Source organism: Cyanistes caeruleus, chromosome 12 (genome assembly GCF_971803275.1).
Source record: "Cyanistes caeruleus chromosome 12, bCyaCae1.hap1.1, whole genome shotgun sequence".
Classification (NCBI taxonomy): Eukaryota; Metazoa; Chordata; class Aves; order Passeriformes; family Paridae; genus Cyanistes; species Cyanistes caeruleus.
The window spans coordinates 7,909,388-7,929,066 of NC_141712.1; the positions used below are offsets into that span (position 1 = coordinate 7,909,388).

The window sequence follows — 19,679 nt, forward strand, 5'->3', positions numbered from 1 at the left end:
GTAGCCATTTGCAGTGGCAGTGAAAGGTTTTTTTCCATATTTCTGAAAAAGCTGAAGTATGCAACAAGTGCTAAACATCAACTCTGTCCATCCACGTCTGCCTTGAGGAAGACCTAATGTCCTTCTGGAGAGGAACCTCAGGTGTAAGGAGTGTCTCAGGCTGGGGACTGAGTTACCACTTAGAGATCAGCTTTTCCTTTCGGGAAGGTGACCGAGAACCTGGCAAACAGCAACATGAAATGCTCCCACAGGATTTTGGACCCTTGTTGCGTATTTCCAGCCAGGGAACCATGCAGAGAGGCTTCCTGCTGCACCAAAAAAAACAACCCTCTGGCCAGGTACTGGGAGTGTATCCAGTGGGGTTCCTGCTGAACACAGAATGTGGCACTGAATTTGCTGCTCAGCAGTGGGAACATGCCCAGCTCCTCTGGCTCCCCTCGAGCACAACTGAATCGTTACCAGCACAGAAGAGTGGGGCAGAAAACTTCTTTTCACTGGAAAAGGCAGATTTATTGAAACCACATTCTTACAAGGACATAAATCTGGGTCATTTTGCACAGAAATATTTTCATGTCTGAGAGAAAACTTCTGGTCAGAATGAGATCTGGGAATACTCACATATTCCCTATGTTTGTAAGAAAAGAGATACCTGAGGTGGAACACAGCTCTCACCCCATTTTGTGTTGTTCAGCAAGGACTGGTGAACCCCTCTGTTCTTTGTATTAGGAGACATCCCAAGACATAAATGAATAGTGAGAAAAAAACCTGCCTCATTTCTTTTGGTCACAAAATAAGGGGTTTATTTTTGTTTTGCTTTGTTTGTCTGGGGTTTCTTTGGGTTTTTTTTTTTTGAGTCTTGAGACAAAGCCACACATTCCCAAATGCCAGTCAATGTTAAAAACATTATGCATTCAGAAAAGCATGATTTCAATAAGCTGAGAAGGTCAGAAAGACAGCATTTATTACAGCCATACTGCAATTTGAAACTCTAGGAAGATATCAAGATATACCTAGGAAAGGCTCATTTACAACCTCCATTGATAATGCTTATAACAAAATTCTGACATTCTTTATACTGCTCATTGCAGGATTTGAACAAAGTAATCTTTCATACACCCAAAATCAGTCCCAAACTTCTGCAGAAGATGTGGTTAGATAAAATTTTAATAGATATAAAAATGCTAGAGGTCTCAACAAATTGCCTGTGTTGTAGAGGAGGATTCTTTTGAAATCTGCTTTTTCCTATTTTCACTTGTACCTTATGTCTGCTAGGCCTGTATATGAAAATGTGAGGAAAAGAAGGAAAAGAAGACACTCAGACTAAGCTGGAAAGTAAATGTTGTAAGACAAAGAGGTAAAAATAAATGCATTTCAGATCTAAAATGACATATTCTCTTAACATGACATTAATTAAAAAACTGACTGCCATTTGACTGAAAAGTAAATCTGTCTTTTCTCTCTAATCCTGGTAAGGTTTTTTCTATTAATATGTTGTACCTTTTTTTCCAAACACAGTCTCAATGCAAAGGTTCATCCTTGTTCTGTTTAAATGCCCTTCTGAAGTTCTTTATTCCACTTTATTGCCTTTAGAAACGGGATGAACTGCACTGAAAAAGCCAGGAAATTACTCTGGACACACCTTCTAGCTGCAGACGTTCCCTAATATTTCCCAAACAAGCAAAACAACAACTGAAGCTTAATTTCACCCATGACTACTTTTCAGCAATTTTCTGGTGCAATCCAGAATCATTTATTTTACATTTTCTTGAATAACAGAAGTGTGTTGCATTAGTTGCTTCTAAGTTCCACAGTTTCACTCCAGAGAGGTCCACTGGGCTTGCCTTCAAGAAAAATGACCAGCAGGAACTGAACAGAATCTCTTGAAGGTTGTTGTCACTAACTTGTCCTTCTCATTTGTTAGTAAAATTCAGGCCATCAGCAGCCAGCTAGACTATGTGCCCCCATATCCCACTCTGATTTCATAATCTCATGCACACATAAGATTTGTCTTTGTTTAAATGTCTCATTGACTGCTCCTCTTACTGCAAAGTGCAGACCATGGCTGCTATCAGGCTAAAGGTGCTACACCAGAATATCTGTATTAAATGTACACGGGAATTACTGCATGCATTTCAGCACTGTTGACTTCAATATAGCTAATTCTCATTAAGATGCAAATCTACCGAGTCACAGCAATTAGAAGGAAGAAAGTTTGTGACTCAGGAGCATGTTCTGATTGGGTGCTCTAATGTTTATTTGGGATTGGGCTGGGGTCATTCTCCTCAGTGCCCTTAAGAGCCTTTTAGAGATGTAACTCTGAAATACTTGTCTTGCATCCAAAGGGAAATGTGCTCATTATGACAGAATTCTGTGTAATCTTTTCTTGGTTTATGTGATTTTTCCATGGAAGAATTCCTAATACATTCACTATTGTAATCACAGATAACCATGGTTTCAGAAGTATTCTCTTTTTAGGGACAATACAATATGATTTTGCTACATGATGGCAACAGAACCAGCAAAGAGAATCTGCCTCTCCAAAGTTTGTCAGCCCCATTCCACACCTTTCAGAAAGAACCACTGCTTCACAGAACCCCAGCCAATGTTTCAGCCTCAGTGTGCCCTGTATTGAAACTGAAAAATCATTATCATTAAATTGTATCACTTCTGGAGCCTTGTCTTTATCAAGGAGAAAAGCACAGAAACATATAATCAAGGCAAGGGGCTGAAGAGGTGGATGCTTCACTGTATTATGGACTTCATTTAATTAAAGTCTCTTAACCTGCTCTTAATCAAAGCAAATGGCAAGTGGCATGCTCAGCAGATGGGTACAGCTGTGCATAACAACCATGCAGGTGTTTAATTTTATATTTGGCAAGTACAGCAACAGCATTCAAACATTTGAAGAGGAGGGGGTGGTTATGGAGGGAGGGTTTCCAAGACACATTTCACTGAAAAAGGGAGATTATTCTGCCACTATTAAGTTACTCAATCAACTTCACTCGTTTTGTGTTAAATCCCAGTTTGAATTACAGGGGCAGATGTATAATCTGTGAGGCTTTCCACAGTAATCCCTCTCTCCTGCCCCTCCACCCCCGTAGTTTTTGAAGGCTAACTCTACTAAACTGCAGAGTTCTGTCTTCTCAGACACCTGAAAAAGTTCACTTTTTGTGTCCCTTATTCCCAACAAGAAAGAAAATGAATGAGCCAGAAGTGACAGATACAAACCCATCCTAGGTAGAAATTTATCAGTGATGGAGCCAGGCACTCCAGAAACCTGTGAAGGAGGCAGTGAGAGAAAGAAACCCAAACACAGAACTTTCCAAAGTACAAATCCAGAAAAGTAATTACTGAGATTGTCACAAAATAAGAGAAAAAAGTATTCATTTTAAGTAGAAGTCTGCTGCAAATCTAATTAAAATGAAAAACAGTAATTCAAAACAAAGCCAAGGAAGGCTAAATTTTGCATTTCATTAACACCAGTTTCCCCCTGCAACCCCGGTAATTCACATCATTATTTACCTGCAAAGACAAAATGGAATAAGTGTAAATGAAACACAGGCAAAATGGCAAGTATTTGGCATCTCCTGTATTAAATATACCAAAGGAAGGAATTTTGGCCAAGGATCAACACAGAAACAGAGCTTGGAAGGTGAAAGTGGCAGTACCATTATCTGCATCAATGGGTATTACCCAGACATTCAGTACAGCCCCAGAACAGGAAGGAGGTAGAATGTGGATGAGGCAGAATATGCAATTTCAAAACACGTGAGTCAGTGTTGGTGTTAAAGTGATTCAGAGTCCGCCACAATTATTTTTCCACTCATTTTCACTTACTACAGTAGGTTAGCTTAAAATAGATTACACACTTCCATAATATTTCTTTCCCACATGTTCCCCTGATATACTGTAGTCTTTCAAATTAAAATAGAAATATCCATCAGATTCCCTCTGTGTTTTTCCATGCACAGAAAGTTCAAATATCCTTGTTTAACAATCTGAATATAAAGAAGAAAGAAGCTGCTTAAGAATTTCTTCTGTCAGTATTTCTCAGACTCGCTTTTGGCTCTGTTTCCATCTGCCTGCAAATTCTGAGATAGCTGGTAGAATATTTTGAACACTTTAAAGCTTTTGCTGCTTGTTTTCAATTCCTTTGGCATTCTTCTGTAGTCTTCAAGAAGTGGGACACCCCACAGCTGGAGAAACAGTGGCTTGGATAAGCATCATAATCAAAGCACACAGAATTTTAACACAGAAAATGCTCAATAAGGTTCCTTGTACTAAGATGAAGGTTTATAAACACAAGGAATCTTTCTTATGCAATAAATGAAACATTTATTTTGTTTTCAATCATATTAATTGTCAATCCACCCAACTCCAAAAGCACTTCAGGTGCTCTAGGAGCTCTTTGGGTGACTGATTTCTGTAGTAACAAGTGATACACCAACCACCCAGAATCCTCTAACAAGTGTTGTGCCAAGAAATTAAACAGGTCTACAGGTGAACTGCCAGAAGATCAAGCTCTGTGAGCACTGTTGTGAAAGACTTCCCTTTTTCTGGCTTCAGTTTTGTGGCATTTGCATTTTTACTTTGGTATGACTGAAACTGAGAAGCCCAGGACTTGAAACAGCTTTTACTGGTTCTCCTGTTCTAACAGTCAGCTTTCAAACAAATAGAGATGAGTGAACACTCTTCCCAAAGATTACTGATCAAATTAATTATTATCAGCTAGTTTGTTACACAGATGACAACAATCTATAAAACTACCACCCAACAGTGCCTTCTTTATCTACCAATGATTCAAAAAAAAGGTTACTCTCAGGTTTCAAAATATCTAATTAATCTGAAAAAGATCTGTGGAGGCAAGGATCACAAGGTGGCACATTTGAAGGCTGCACCTACTTCCAGTGGCAGAGTTCCTCCAGGAACTGACAGGAGCCACCCTGGGACACCCACTGGCATCTCCCACCAGAACAAGATTATTAGTGCAATCAATTCCAGTGATTAGAAACATCTTTAACTTCTTCCGAGTATTTTTGTTTTAAAATTTGTCAAAGATAATTGCCTGGATGGTTTTGAAATGCAATTTTTTTAATGGCAAATGTGTTAAACACAGTGAAGTAGTTGAGAAAGGGGAAAATTAAAATAATAAAGCGACTTGGTTTACCTATAGTCTATAGCATAAATGAGGTCCAAAGGACCATCATACTCAAAGCTCATATATGTGAGAAAAAGTTATAATTCATCACACATTCATTAAAAACACATTATTCAGCATTTTGATTTAAAAAAAAAAATAAATTCCTCTTCTGTTTCTGCAACCATAGCATGATTTTGTTAAATATTTAAAGGCTTCCTTTTCAGCAATAAGCAAATAGTGTATTTGTATAGCAGATGAAACACTAGTTATACCTTGGAGAATCACAAATATAAACAAAAAAGCATTAAGGTCAAAATAAAAATAAAATTAGAGCCTAAAATGTTTGTAGGAAATAACACAATTTGTATTTACCTGATTCATGTAGAATTGAAGCAGAAGCAGCTATGTATCCAAAGCTAGCTTTTATGACATCCTATACTTCCATAAATAGTTTTAATTATAACATATCTAACCAGCTAAACTATTCTAGAAATACTTGCATTTCAGAGTGATTATTTTTGCAGCTAGCATATTAATTTCCTTAAAGTGAATAATTTATTATGGTTATTTTTCATTTCTCCCTTGTGTGTATTTTCAAGAAAATGGTGTCCTAAGGCTTGAATAATTGCCAGCCAAATACTCTGCAGTTACCTTGATCTTTGCTCAAGCTACATGTAGGTGTGTGTGTGTTATCAGAGCTTCCCTGCATTTTCTCCAGCAGACAATATTAGATAAGACTAGAAAATAAAGTTAAAAGCTGATTCAAATTCTTTTAGAATCACTGTGATTCAAAGTTTTGATAGCAAAAATATGCAGCTGTATAGAGGCTTCTCTTTTGACCTCTGCAGATTATTTGGGTCCATAATTTCCAACTACATTCTCTAATTTTGTCCCAGACAGTGGCAGAGCCAGGTCAAACACAGGTAAGGTGCTTTAGGGCCCCTTCTTAATGAAACAGGGTTGCAGTCATGGCAAGCAACATTCCACATTTAAGAAAAATAAATCATGATGACTCCAGAAGATGCTGCTATTTTTGAGGGACATTCAGGTTTGGTGTCCTGTTAGCAAACCTCTTCCAGCACTGCCTCCATGCAGAGGAGACACAGCCTCTTACCACAGGGGCTTCTCAGCCCGGGGATCAGCAGGGGCAGCCACAGATGGAGCAGTAATTTATGAGGTTTGCCACATGGTTCTTGATTGGAAGTGGATTATACTTTTGGTTGAAATTAAGGGAAAAGGGAAAAAAGGACTAGAAAAGGCTAACACATTAATTAATCTTCTAGTCAGCAGGTCAAGGGACATGAACTCTCTGTTCTTGATATTTCTATGTTCCGCTCAAAGCTGTTTGGTTTTGTTCCATGTGCTTCGAGCAAAGCCTATAGAAAGTGCCTTTAAACAGCCACATTTGAAAATGTAATTTTTCAGTCTGCCCCTCCCATTTGGTTCTGGGCAGAAGGAAAGCCAGGCTCAGCAGAACTTTGGGAACACAATGACACAGGCAGTCAGGGGGAGTGCTGAATGCTCTGTGCTCCCACTGAACCTCTTCGTCCCCAAGGACCTGACAGCAGCAGGTCCAGGAAGGGTCTGAAGGAGCACACTGGGACAGAGTGGGCTCCCACTGCTGGTGCAGACTTTGTAGCACACTGCTAACCACAGTATACTGGGGGAAAGGCCTACTGTCCATAAAGGGACATTTATGTGTCTCAGTGTCTGAAGGAAAACTAGATAAAAGTCATCAGTGATTGCAGAATACCTGGGGCAAAGAAATGCGTTCAGTGAGATCCCTCAAAAATGAACAAACCAAGCCCCAAAAATGTTCATCGGGAATGACCATGTGAACCCAGACATGGTGCAGCTATGCACGTGCAGGAGCCCTTTGTCCAGGGACATCCATGGTAGGGGTGGGAGAAGCAGGGCAAGGGAAGCACAGCCCTCTCCTGCTCTCCTGGCTGCCCTGTGCCCCTGGTGTCCCTCAGCTGCCCAGCCTTGCAGCCACTGAGTGCTTGAGCCACTGCTGCTCCTCTGCCCAGACACCACCCCAGCCCCTCTGGGTCACAATTAGGAAGATGCTCACCCTGATAAATTATTAGCCTCAAAAGAAAACAATCTGTTGGGAAACTGAGTGTGAAGCAAGCTGCTGCTTGCTGTGCTTCAGTTAAGCTGCTCAGCATCGGAATTCTTGGAAAATATCAGAATCTGAGTATTTATTATAGTTCAGTATAGAAGCTACACTTTACTGGCAGTATTTACTGTCTCCCAGCTTCAGCAGATACCATACAGCCTGCAAATGGATATGAGAGTCAGCTCTTCCAGAGGGAAGAAAAATGCATTTCCTTCCCTGTAAACTACATGTAAACACAAAATGGAACTACCCAGGCAGCAAATGGATTTCTCCTTCCTTTTCAACTTGAAAAACATACCCTTGACATAGTAAGCAATGCAGAAGGGTACAAATTGCATCCTACTGCTATTTCTTAGACATCCTAAGTATGAATGTTAAATAGATACTTGCACCAACTTCTAGACCTCAACCTGTCAGCTTTCCTTATAATCACCTTAAACTTTTAAAAAAATTCAGGAAGTTTCCATAAGGACTAAAGCATTCACAGTTAAGGCATAAGCTGAAGATGGAATTCACTGCTATTGTTCTGCATCTAATGTTTGCACGAGGCTAATCAATTGAGACATTCCCAGATGGTTTTAACATTTAACAGGATCTATACAATGACAGTCAGAATTTTTAATACTCATAGAGGCACAGAAGAGTGGCATCAATAAGACAAATTGTGTGAGTAACTGGCATTGGAATGCACTGGCAATGCACCCAAAAAGTTATTTTTAAAGACTGTGACAAGAAATATTCCAATTAGGCTACGTAAATTACCAGAATGTAGCCATCATTACTGAAAAGAGAATTTCCCTTGTTACCACAAAAAGAATTCATTGTACTGACTGGAGAAATATATACTCCTTTGGCTTATTAATAAAATAAATATAACAAGTTATAATTAAATGGATCTTAAATTGCAATAATTACTTAGAAACAATGAACAGACAGGCACAGGTGAACACTACACACATCAAAGCATGCAGTGAAGAAAATGAGAATAAATTCTCTCTCTTTCAAATGCTGTGTGTTCAAGTAAGCAACCTGATTTCAGGTCAGCCAACCAACATAGTTGATGTAATTAAACAATGATACAGGTTTATTATATAACCAAATGGAAAGCTGTAGACAGGTCTGAACAGCACTAAAAGAAGATTTAATTAAGTTTAGAAGATCTAATTATGCATGCTGGAACCACAGTGTAGGAACTTGATCTGTTCAGCTCTGACACTTCTTCCCAGCTTTTTATTCTAGAATTTCAAAGATTATTTAAAAAATGTTAAAGAAGGAAAAAAGGAACAGTTGGTCTGAAGTAATGAATTTTTCACTTCAAAAAAGAGAAAGGTACACTGCAAGAGAATAATGGCAGCTGCACCAGACACAAGCTTTTATATTTAACCTCTCAACAAGCAGAATATTCATTGCCTTTCATAAAATGGAAGTGTGAGAACCTAAGCAAATCTCACTGTTCAATAATGCCCCTTCCTGATGCATTTCAGGTTGACAAGCACATGCCTGAAGCCCCTGAAACCTGTGGAGCTCAGCAGAGCGCCCTGCAGCTCACCAAGGACCAGCAGCTCCGTCGTCCCTTTGTCCCTTTGCTGTTCTGCAGGTGGCCTGGTGTCCTTCTCCCTGCACTGCTGTCCCTTGTCCCCATGGCCTGGTGTCCTTCTCCCTGCACTGCTGTCCCTTGTCCCCATGGCCTGGTGTCCTTCTCCCTGCACTGCTGTCCCTTGTCCTCATGGCCTGGTGTCCTTCTCCCTGCACTGCTGTCCCTTGTCCCCATGGCCTGGTGTCCTTCTCCCTGCACTGCTGTCCCCTCACCCCATGGCCTGGTGTCCTTCTCCCTGCACTGCTGTCCCCTCACCCCATGGCCTGGTGTCCTTCTCCCTGCACTGCTGTCCCCTCACCCCATGGCATTTGCTCCAGGGTGGCACAGCCCCTGCCTTGCTGCCCGAGCAGCCGGGGAGCAGGAGCTCCGTGTCTGCCTCCGTGGGCTCCTCTCTTGGCTCTGCTTCTCACCCTCACAACAGGCCAGGCCTTACTCATGCTTTACTGGGACTGTTAGCTCTTTCTTAGAACAAAACCTCCTTTCCAACAGCAGAGGTTAAAAATCCAATACATTGCAATGTTAGCCTTTTCCCTCAGGAAGGTTCACTGCTCCAGACCCTGCCCACTGTAAGCATTGCCACCCCCAAAAAAAGCACAGGGCAAGAAAAAAGGAAAGGGAGATGCCAGTGTGAGCTGCTGAGCTGCCTGGCCCCAGAGAGGCCACACAGCACCAGCCATGTGCTCCAGGGCCCCACTGCCTCCTCTGCAAGCCACGCTCCTCTTGCACCAGTGGCTGCAGGTTTATTAGCTAGGATTTAAAAGTACAATGATAAATGCTTTTAGTAAATACACAGGTGACATTTTAAGGCTGTCAGTGGAATAAATTTGTGTTAAGGTACATTCCTCATTATCTAGTTTTGTCCAGAATACTTAAATTAGTTTCTCCAGAGTTGTTTTTTTTTTATTTTTCTGGTTTCTGTTTGGTAGTTGCCTCTGTGCTTGATCAGTGATTTCTTTTTGCTCCCTTAGCTCTTGTCTATACAATGACATGCTTAGACACATCTGAGAAATTCAAGTGTCTTGTTCTCCTCACTCATGTCTATCTCAATTCAATTCTCTTTCAGTTCTCTTTTCCTCTCAGACAATTCCTTGTTAGTATAAATCACCTGTCACTTATCTTGATAGATTTAGTTGGATCCAAACTGAGAAAGCTGAGATAATTCTTGGTTCTCAGCATAGCATTTTTCTTTTACCAGTCTGACATTCCACATAGAAATACTGTAGTTTCCAAACTCCATTTTAATATCATAGATTGTAAAATTACAGCTCTGTTAAAAGCAGTAGTCTAAGGGAGATTTCTGATTGTTCAGTAGGTGTTCTGAAGTACTCTTTTTAGCCATGATTTTCACTGCCTGCCAAAGAAATGTATTTTCATGTACACCATTATAGGGAGAGATTCTACATGCTGAAAAAATATGCCTGTGGAGTGTCATAACACAGTTCACCTTTATTGACTAAAATAAACAGCATGAAACTACAGTAAAACTTTAAAATCTGGGAGTTATCCTGAGGACCACAGAGTATTTAGACTGCAGTGTTTTCAAGGCAGGGCTTAGGGAGACCAGCCTGTACCCACTGCACACCGAGGCCAGGCTGAGCCCCTCTCCCATTTCAGCTCTGCAGCCCGCACGGAGCTGCTGTTAGTGTAAAATTAAGCACGTGAGTGTGTGAGTACAGAACAGTGCTTTAACACCTCTCTTTTTGGGTGGTGTTTTTTCTTTTTCCTTTGCCCTGTTTGGAGTCTTTGGAAGAGGGGTGGTTTTGGACTCCAGGTGCCTCCCTCCCGACAGGCTGACAGATGATGCAGAGGGTTCACAGCCCCTCTGGCCTCAATGGGTTCTGCCTCTGAGCATCTCCCAGCTGCATTTGGTGTGCAGTGCCAGCCTGGCCTCTGGTCCTCTCCTGCTGAGGGATGACTCCAGCTCAGCCAGCAGCTCTCCTGAGAGGAGTCACTAAACACCATGTAAAGGAGGCAGTGCCCAAAAACAGCAGTGGGCACTTCCCTGGTGATTTCAAGAGCTGTGGCTCATGCCAAGACTGCCTTTGTCATCACAGGAGTAAAAATTTAGGAACAAGCTACAGATATTGTATAGTCAGGCTAGGAACAGACCATTAATATCAACAAGTTTGACACTATGGTACAAATGAATGAAACCAAAGATAAATGTGGGAAACACTCATTCCTAGTTTCAATTTAAAAAAAGAACTTTTCTAAATACTGGTATAAATCCCTGAAATTTAAAGAGGTTTCCCCTCCACAAAAAACAATATAAATAATTTATGGCTCATTATAACATGATTTGGGCAGACATTAATTCATTAGGCCTTCAGGGATTTGGGTAGAATCCTTTCAGATGAATGAAATCAGACCTTTGGTTCTCACACATCCCTAAAATCATGCCATGGTTGTTGGTTCAATTATACTTTTTTAAATACTTCTCAAATACAATATGATAAAAACTTCTTCAGCAATATCTTTACAATTGTGGTAATGTGTTATGAATTTAATTCCAGTGCACTCACGCTGAAGGTACCCATTTTCACCCTCATTTAATACATTATCCCCAGGAGGATTCTTTCTGACAAAGAGAGTACGTGCTCTGAAAATAGCTTCAAAAATGATGATACACCACAAGCAATGCCCTTAATTGTGAAAAAGTTCATAATTTTGGAAATAGGGATTTGATTATGTTTGTAATTTCTAAAATTCATTGCCCACTATTCTGTTCAAAATCTCCAAGCTCCTGAGGAATAGCAATGCCCTTCTGGTAGGGCTCGCAGGACCTTCACCATATGGAGATTATCCCCAATGCAATAACATGATGAGCTCAAAGCCCATTAAAAGCACTGCTGAAAGAACACAGGAAATCCTGAGCTTAAGAAAATCTAGAAAAGGAAGGATGTTATTTAATTTTATTGACATGTTAGGGACACTTAACTTTTTTCTTCAATTTCATGCTACCATTTTTAATCAAGCACCACTGTATTAATATGTTCAATTAGATGTGCAGATTGGGAAGAAAAGAGGGGGAAGGAACACCAAGCCTCTGTTTTCAAGTGAAGGAGACAAGTAACAATTGACTGCAAAACAGATTGTGCTGACAGTGCAAGTCTATAAATGGTTGAACATCTTGTCTGTGGCTTTGCAAAGCTTGCTTCCACTCTCCAATATAATTTAAAAAAGTAAATATAACCTATACTTAAAAAAAAAAAAGAATTATACATTAAAAAAATTGCACTTTTGGCTCTACTTCTATGGTAGCAGTTATATAAACTACAAATGTACTTCTACCATTTATTCTATTAAATGCTCTTCAAACAAATGACTTTCTATTCATAATACCTGCAGTTTATAATGGAATTGCACTGCTAGGAGACTAAGAAAATAAAAAATTTCAGGACATCTCTGTTGAAAACCCACTGATAGCTTTTATAAAATGCAGATACATCACAACCTGTGTTAGATAAAAAATGGCTCTTCTGATGATGGTCTATAGCTAATGAAGAGTAGCAGACAAGAATTATTCTAATGATGGGGTTAAATTCTCACAGAATTACACTCTTCCATAATTCTGCTATTTATAGCATCTGAATTTAGCAGTTAGTTCTGCTAACTTCAATTATAAATAAAATTAACTATCTAAATATATAAATATAAATTATATAAATCAAATATATAAATATAAATTATAAATAAGGGTCAATTGAATCCTGAACATTTTGGCCATGACCCCAGGAAGGAACAGACACATTTTGGAAGGTACAACCTACAGGCATCTCTGATGAGTTACATGCAGTCATGAGAAGTTACTTATGTTTGCCATTATGCAGTGAATCTAATTAATTTGCAAGGGTAAGATATTACAGCCCCTCAGAAGACAGGCATCAATTCTACACCATTTTACACACAGGAAAACCATGTAGCAAGTCAGTGAAAAATTCTGGACCAGAAAAGTGGAATCCAGCCAATTTTCCATCCTGTTTGCCCAGACCGTACCATTCTCTTCCACTTTATGCAGCAGAAATCTCATAAATTTGTTGGGTTGTTTTTTTCTCCCAATTAGAACTGTATTAACCACTTTTTACAGAGATTGTTTCAGTTTTCTATTCTGCTTACAACTAACAGCAATTCTCTCTGCTTTCAGAGTATGTGGCTTGTGGACATTTCTTGATCCCAGTGTTGCAGAAACTTATTTCATCCTTGTTATAAAATCCTTACAAAATTCTTTGCTCCAACATCCAAACATGTTTTGTTGCCTGTACTAACACTTATGGTGCAACAGTCACCTTCTCCCTGTGCCACTTTCTCAGCTGTTTAAGGCATCAATTAGTCAATCATTTTTTTATTGCTCTAGGACAGTAGGCATGGTTTCCTCTGTTTCATTGTCTCTAGACACAATTTCCTCTGTATTGTACTTAATTTGACACACTCCAAACACCTTACAAACCATTTCATTATAGCTGAAGAGTAAGATCTCAATTAGATTACCTGGTCATCTCTGGCACTCCCTCTCAATTGAAATTTCAGTGTAAGAGAAATTCCTAATTTTCTCCCTGGGGCAGAAATATTTTTGTTGCTGGGTAATGCACAGCTTATGGGAAATCATGTGTCCAATGAAATGCAAGACTGACTGAAATAAGCAAACTGCTCTGCTACAAGCCTCTGATCTCCACTGTGCTCCTTATACTACACTTTATTCAGTCTTTGGATGGAACCACAAATGACACACAGAATTATAGTTACTTTCATTTAAAATTCTTACCCTCTCCGTGGAAATCTAGCTTGTGTTTAGCTGCAGCACTGAAAAGCAGAGAGGAAATGAAACACTGGAAGAAGCTTTTCTTCACAGAACCAACCAAGTGGCATCCACACAGATCCCACGGACTCTTGGGAGCTGGATCCAGCCAGAGACAGGTGGGCACAGGAAATCCAACATCCTCTGCACTGACTGCACAGGGAGATCTCTGCCTCTGGTCCCACACGATATGGACCTCAAAACCACAGCCACAGACCACCTGTAACAGGTAAAAGTTCAGCTCAGGGTCATTAATATATTTCTTAAACTCTGTGAACGCAACAGCAAAATTTAAAAGCTTCTCTAACACTTAGGAAGCAAATGGAAAGCTGTGGTACACGGTGAGAAATTCTGCTAGAGAGAACAGCAACATCTCAGAGTCAGCAAAGAGATCACGATTATTACCCCCTCAGGGTACCACAGAATAATAGAAGCTCATTTGAAAACAGATAAAACCATGTGGCTGAATGAAGCTGAGCCTCTGCTGTGGACTCAGACCTGGAAAGACATGGCTGGTTCTTTTAGCAGTATCTGCAGTACAGTTTTATGGTGCACACTCAGTCTGGCTGTAAAAAGAGATGTTACAGATGAAGTAAAAAAAAAGATTCATTCAAAATAATATTGATCAAATTGCAAGATCAGTGAACAGTGAAACAAGTACGTTTTCCTGTAGGTCTTTGTCACTGATTGACTGCAGAGCCATTAGTGTGAATGTGCTTTCCTAATGGGTGAGCAGAATTGACTTCTGAATGACAATGTTTTTTTCCCCAGGCTTATACAGCCCCAAAAGTGCAAGCTTTGCTGGACTTTAAAGAACAAAGTTTCTCACTGCCCCAGAGAGAATTCAGTTGCTATTTGCAAAGTATATTTAAAAGTAACTTATATTTTAATTGTGACAGTGAAGTAGAAGGGAACTGTAAACCTCTGTTAAAAAACAAACCAACATCCATTCCCAAGTGGGCTTCTGCACTAAACTTCTGATTTTTTATGTGTCAATTACATGGGCATCTGACTTTGTATCACTTTGTGGTGTATTTTCATCAACAGTAGCTTCACAATGCTCTAGCAGGCATGCTAGCTCCCCAAGAGCATCCAATGGACCTTTAAATGTGAGGAAGCAGGTTCCAAGTTCACTAAACAATGTGAAGAAATAAAAAGGACTAAAAAAACTTCAGACAAATGACAATTGTGCAACACTGACATGGCTTAAAAGGGCTTCCCAAATGTGCACAAACACCACGAGCTGCAAAATTTTCCCCTTCACCAGTAGACCCACACACCACATGGGAGCAGATGTGACACAGGGGTTGTAACTGGGAGCAGAGGAACCTGTGAATGCCCAGGGGAATCTCTCCACATCAGTCCAGCAGCAGGAGCCACTTGTTGCTCTGAGAGCACCCAGGTGGGCAGATTCATTTGGGCAATCCAGCACATGGAATTGTTCAGCCCCCTTCTGCACCATCACACAGAGTTCAGCTATTAATGGAGAATAAAAGAAAACTTTATGTCTGACCAGCACAGCTGCCAGAAGTCCCACAGAATATTTAACAATTAGTTTTTACAGGGCATTGTAGGCAGAAACCTTGAAGGCTTATGAGGTTTAAAGCCAGTATTTCACTGTCAGAGACAAGAAACTGCTCTGGTTATAGCTCATAGCGACTTCATGTCCAGTTAACAACCATACCAAATAAATTATCTGTCACTTCTGATATTCCTGTCATTTGCAGAGATACTGCAAATTTTCACGCATTTATATAGTGGATAATTTATCAGATATGCTTATAAGAACTCAGACAATCTAGAGAGCACTAAATCCTTCGTCACTGCTGAGATGTGCTACAGAAAACCTGACAGACTGGAGAGGAGCACTATTGCCCAGCTGGTTTCTGCCCTGCTGTACAGTGATGCACTCACAAGCTTCTGGGATATCACAGATTATTCTTTAGGACTTCATCTAGAAAGTACAGTTCAATTTAAATAAACTGATAAATATTCCTGAACCAACATAAAAGATTGTTAAAATACCCAGCACTAAAATTTAAGAGGAAATAGATGCAAAGAAAATGAAAGGTGTTTTTCTCTACTAATCAGGAGGAGGGGAAAAACCTGAAACTTCCCTTTGGCTTTTATCAGAATTTCCCCACTTACTGCCTCAGCCAGTGAAACAAGATGTACTGACAGTGGCATTTTATTTACTTACAAACTTCATGAGAAAGAAGATACATTATAAGATTAATTTAGCAGTTACCACAGAATCTTATCCTTCTTTATCTCCTAGGCTTTTTTTTAAAAAAAAATTTAATACAGCCTATTTCATAAATTACTCACAATTAAAACATAAACATAGATAAAAATTACTTCAATTTTCAGCTTGACATTAATAAAAATACATAGCCAAGGTTCCTTGTCAGAGACTACTAAAAGACATAAATACATAATTTCAAAAAATCAACCTAAATAGATCGATTTCATGATGAAATAAATTATTCAACACTGATAGCGATCAAAGTGGACCCAACACAAATAGGAAATATTTAAATACAGGGTGCAAATATACATGTGTTTAATTTAAAAATTAAAGAGGCAAGTGTGAGTTTTGTCTGTTATCAAGTTTGCTTTTGCAATCCTAAATCAGGGAGGCTTTCCTTTTCTGTTCAGTCCCTTTCCAACTCCTTGTTCTGACCACTTGTGACTGAGTTAAAGAGAATAAACAGGTTAGATTCCTTACAACACCTGCCCTCCTCCAGAAAGGTTCCCAACAGGCTTTACATAATTTGGCTTCAAAGTCCTGAGTGGTCCCAGCTGCTGATAAAATTAATGGGAAATGAGTGCACTGCAGCTTGCAGAATGATGTCCATTCAACAATGCTCAGGCAACCTCAAATCATTCTCAGTGCAGAAATGACAGCACCCCCAAGATAAACATGGAGGAACAAGAACATCTTTCCCCCTTATTCTTCAAATGCAGCACCACATCCCAAGCGGTAAGGGAAGGGGAAAATGTTCACCAAGTTTGAACATCTGCCTCTAAAATAGTTTCCTGCTCCCAACCTCAACAAGTGTGGCATTAAAGAGAATAAAAAAAGAAAAAAAACCCACAAAAACCCAAAACCAAAAAAAGCATCTAAGTTCAAAAATTAAGCTTCATTAGAGTTTGAAATAGCAGATACACTACATAGAGGACATTCTCTCCAAAAGCAAAAATTCACCCCTGTACAAATAATAAAATGCAATCCTAGAATCACAAAAATCAAAGTAGGTGCAGCTGGTTCTTTTCATATATTTTGAAAGCATAAGAAAATGAGATCAAATGCATTATGAAACAGATGTTCTGTATGAAATAGATGTTCTGCTAATTTAAGAGGAAATTCAAAGCAGTTTTTAAAGGGCTATATGATGTAGAAAATTGTAGGAGACTCCTACTGATAATTGCTAATTACAAAGCATTTCTAATGCTTTGTCATGCAGGAGTTATAGATCAATCCCTAATTCTAGACCTTATTCCACGTTCTTGCTATATATGGTGGTATACATTTATACCACTGTAGGAAAGGTTTTGTCAGCCCTTCCACTACAAAACTCTTACTGAAACTTTGTCATAAAAATGCACTTCAGGGCATGGAAAGTCCCAATCTACCAAAATCACAGTAAGCATCTTGCAAATATAAAATTAAGGAAAGGCTGAGGACCTGTGGAGCTCTTCTAGTCCATCTATGTCAGGTTGCTCAGAGCTGTGTCCAACTGAGATTTGATTAACTCTATGCAGGAAGAATCCAAAAACTTTCCAAGGAACCTGTTCTACTGTTTGATTATCCTTACAGTAAAAAAAATAAAATTAAAAAAAACAACTTATGTTTATAGAGGTTTTGAGGTGACAAAAATTAATGTTATTACTAGCTGACCATGATCTGCTTATCTGCAAGGAAGCAACCATAATTCATCACTGAGGTGCCTCTGTGTTTGAGACAGGCTCCATGTGTTGCTCTCACATATTGGACACCTGCCATTCTCAGTGTTAAATTTAACGTGGCCTGAATTGCAATTAATTTGAATTTTCAAGCCAAAAGATATGACCCTAGTGTTTGAGAAAACACTGTGTGAACTTTTTGCCTAAAGGTGATGATTTCTCTCAGTAATCCAGCTGTAAGGGTAAAAATGAGCAGTGGAATATAATTTTCTTTAATCCTCTTGACAAAAACAATGGGATCATTTTACTGAAATTAAAAACTAAGAAATATGGCCAGGCACTTACTGTGAGAGATTTCAAGCAAGTTGTCAAAAGGGTAAAATTCCAATAAATAAACCAAGGAATGTATAAATAATGAATCTTAGCATTTGAAGAATCTGCACTGGAAGGGAAAATACATCTATTATATACAGTATCATAATACCACCTAGTAACATGCACTGTTACTAAGATTACTCATAAAATCTGGGTTTTTTTATAGAGTTTGGTTTAAGGACACAATCTGAAAATGTGCAAAAGCTAGTCAACTCATTAATCTAAACTCCATGTTGTTAGAAGAGTTTTACAATGTTTCGATCACTTTCTCAAATTGCATCAGTAAAGTTCTCAACTTGGTTTTTGTTAGTCCATTGTGAAAAAGTTATTGTAATGATAAACTTAAATCTTATAGGCAATTGTAGGATCTTCCATGCATTACTTTTCACCTGCTTGTTCTAGCACTTCAATCTCCCTTCCAAGTCTCTCATTATCTTGAGCAGATGCTTACAAGTCTTTTCTGTAGTTTTGCTTTTATGTGTGGAACGACTAACTTCTTTTGGTCCCTCTAGTTTGATCACCACTGGGTTTTTTGAGGTTTTTAATGACAGGGATGTTCACATTTTCTCTTTTATTCCCTTTTTATTGGTAACATCTGCACATCATCTCTTTACTGTTATAATCATTGCCTGCTTAAAAGACAGATAATGTTGATTCTGACAATGGAGTGATATCCTCCTAGATATGTATTTGAACTTAAAGTTTTACTCAGGATCCATTTGAAAATGGGGTCATTCCTCAAGTCTCTTATTTCTCATGCATTTCTTGGAGGCCACAGAGACAATACCAAAGCTTATACACAACACATTTAATCATACTGATATCCTGGGCTGATATAACCTCTGCAATCCATTCTCTCAATATGTAGCTTGGAAAAAAGCAATGCCAGGTTTCTCGATTGCCTACAGGACTTAGAACACTGGCAAATCAGGTGTGAAACTGCTTTTCTATTTAACTCATCCACCGAAGGGACAGAGCCTTCCTCCCCAGCACAAAAGGCAACAGGTTTGCATTCTGTGTCTGCAAATCCAGCGCTGCCACAGAGCATTTAACACGAACTTTCTCGGTTGCTTTGTTAAAACACTGATTCTGCTCACATACACAGAGAAAGAAAGAAAATCCATGTTGAGGGAAGGCTATAATTAACAGATCTCTCTTCAGCACAGATGAGTACCCAGAGATGAAAAGGCTTAGATTACCTACTTCACTCTGATAAAGTGCAAAATAAAACCCTGATCAGCTCTGGAAAGGCATTCCACTGCATTTAGGTAAGCCATTAACAATTATACAAATAAATTTGGCTGAAGTTACTTAATAAGAAATGCAACACGGGGTGGTGGAGTTTTTTAGCTTCTGTTTTGGAGCTTTTTTGGTTTAGTTTTTATTTGTTTGTTTTGGTTTTGGCTTTTTTTTATTAACTACTGAGGCAAGATTCAAAGCTAATTTTCAAACTTCTTACAACTCTGAGCTGGTCTGCTCATCTATGTTTCTGAGCTTCAGTGAGAGCTCTGCATGCTCCCAGGTTATGTCTGTAAATCTTCAAGGTGTATGTGGCTGGTTTCCCTCAGCTCTGCATCCCAGCTGTCTACAGAAGAATGAATCTCTCCACCCAGCCCTGGGTTCAGCGTCTCCCACCCATGGGACTGTGAGTAACAACACACAGAGTGTGAAAAGGGATCCCTCAGCGACAGAGCTGAGCTGTGCAAACAGCCCAGAGATCTACAGGCCACTCTCCCCAGAATTC

The 19,679-nt window shown here is 39.3% G+C and overlaps 1 long non-coding RNA gene across 1 annotated transcript in view; it reads right to left on the reverse strand.

Moving 5' to 3' along the window:
- Window positions 1–933: 933 nt before the first annotated feature.
- LOC147650836 (uncharacterized) overlaps window positions 934–19,679 on the reverse strand; it is a 133,508-nt gene continuing 114,762 nt past the window's right edge. The window contains exons 2-3 of the long non-coding RNA XR_015275201.1: window positions 13,622–13,874; window positions 934–4,196 (exon numbers count right to left, since the gene is read on the reverse strand). This is a non-coding gene — a long non-coding RNA (uncharacterized LOC147650836). The remainder of the gene's footprint in view (window positions 4,197–13,621; window positions 13,875–19,679) is intronic.